This window comes from Calliphora vicina, chromosome 3, assembly GCF_958450345.1.
Source record: "Calliphora vicina chromosome 3, idCalVici1.1, whole genome shotgun sequence".
Classification (NCBI taxonomy): domain Eukaryota; kingdom Metazoa; phylum Arthropoda; class Insecta; order Diptera; family Calliphoridae; genus Calliphora; species Calliphora vicina.
Window position 1 is genome coordinate 54,231,420 of NC_088782.1, and position 2,230 is coordinate 54,233,649.

Genomic DNA, 2,230 nt, shown 5'->3' on the forward strand with positions numbered 1-2,230 from the left:
TAAAGCAACCACCTTTTAACGAATTTATATGGCCGTCCCAAATGTAGGGTATAATGAAAAGAGAAGCTTGCTAAATAGCAACAACTCCTACAGCAATATTCAACAAGAATTTTATTATGTTTGTTGCAGTGTTGAAAATTACAATATATCGCACTCAAAATATGAATGCGTTTTCAATCTTTTCAAATGTTAAGTTACATGAATATATAGAAGGGTATGAAAGTTTGTATGCATGAATGTACGTATTTTAAGAGTATTCAGCAATACTTATATATTTACGCACATACATACATACTACTTATATGATGTTGCATGTTTACACACAAGTAAATTCCCTGCATTGCGCGCCGACAAATTTATTGGTACTAATGTAAAGACTCACCAATTATATTTTTATAAGACTGATCATTTTTGAGCATGTTTTCATTGTTAGGTAGTTTATATCCATCCTTTGCATTACCATTCACTATTTTAGTTGCTAGTTTAATCTGTAGAGGTAAGAACTGACAGCACCTGTACCTTTGGTAATGAAATCGATTACAGTACAATCGATATACTTTAAAGGATACTAGTATACACAAAGGTGTTGTATATGTCAATTGCCACATTTAAAACTGCAGGGTTTAGATATGCATATTATTATGCTATTCATAGTACATCAAGTCATACAATGTGAAAAGTATTTAAAAATACAAACATGATCGAAATAGTATATACAATTGTTTACAAATTTTATACACATCCGGCTAAGCCGAGATTGAGATATGATGTTTAGTGTTTCTATACCGTTAGTACTACATATATATATTTGATCTCTCTTTCATGTTCTTAATGCATTGCTTTATGTTGCTAGCTGAAATAAATAAAGTTTAAATATTTTATTCAGGATATCAAGTTTTTGTTGAAAATTAGGTAAATTTCTTACATACCAAACAGATTTAGTTATCATTTCCTGAAAATAATGAATAAACTGTTGCATAGTTACCTTAGGCCTGTCAACAGTGCACACTGTGGTAAATCACAAATCTAACTGGACAAAATTATAAAATAAATGTCAAAGAGAACTGTATTTTTTGTGTGACTTTGGTTTATGATTAAAAAGGCTACGGTGATTTTATTGTCATAATTTTTTTATATTATTATGAAGCTCTATTTCAAGGAAATATGCAACAATTTTCATTTAATTATTTCCATTGTAACTATTAAAAAAAACAATTTTTTGTGAGAAGATCAGGAATTGGAAAAAATAAAATATTTCCTTTTTTCAAGTAGAGTTAAAGCTGTTTATTCCGGATAGTTCCGGTGTAAAACTATATTTGAGTTAATCTTTCAAGTGTTCACTTCAAGGTAAATCAAAAACATCTTGCGACCGCCATAAAATTTTTTCACTTTTCCAGTATGACTTCTACTTTTTCACGAAAGAAAATTTTTGAAGAATGGGTAAAAACTCCCAAAATACATTGCAAACAAAAAGTTGGTTTTTTATAATCGTTTATATATTTGAACTCATTTTGTATATGATTCATAAGTGAGAAGTGAACCCAACGTGATTTATTAATTTTGTCCAGTTAGATTTGCGATCTACCACACTGTGCAGTGGTATCAATCGAAAACAAATGCGGAATTTACAAAAGATGGCGTACCTTTTGAAAGCTGTTTTATTTTTAATAACTTATATGTGATTTTTAAGGGTACTATCTGTCATTTATTGTCACTTATAACAAAGTTTTTCTTTTGCTTCGAAAATGACGAATTTTGTGCCAAGAAAGCGTCATATGCGGGAAGTTTTTCTTTACTTCTTTAATTTGAAGTAAAGTGTCATTAAAGCATACCGGTTGTTCACCAAAGCTTATACTGAATGTGCTTCATCTGTTTCAATGTGCAATAGATGGTTTGTGTGGTTCAGAAGTGGTGATTTTGACACGGAAGACAAATATCGCCAAGGACAGCCACAAAAGTTTGAAGACCAAGAATTGGGGGCATTACGCCATAACGATTGTTGAAAAACAATTTCAAAATGTTGGCAAACTGCAGGGAAAATGGGTACCATTGGTCTTTCAAGTCAATATCTCAATTACATTCAAAAATATGCCACTTTAAAAATCCGTTCATCAAAAATATTTCACTTTTTCGTACTAAAAAATTAGTATAAATTTTCTTAATGTGACTTGTGTTGAATAAAATATTAAGAAAATTTATACCAATTTTTTAGTACGAAAAAGTGCAATAT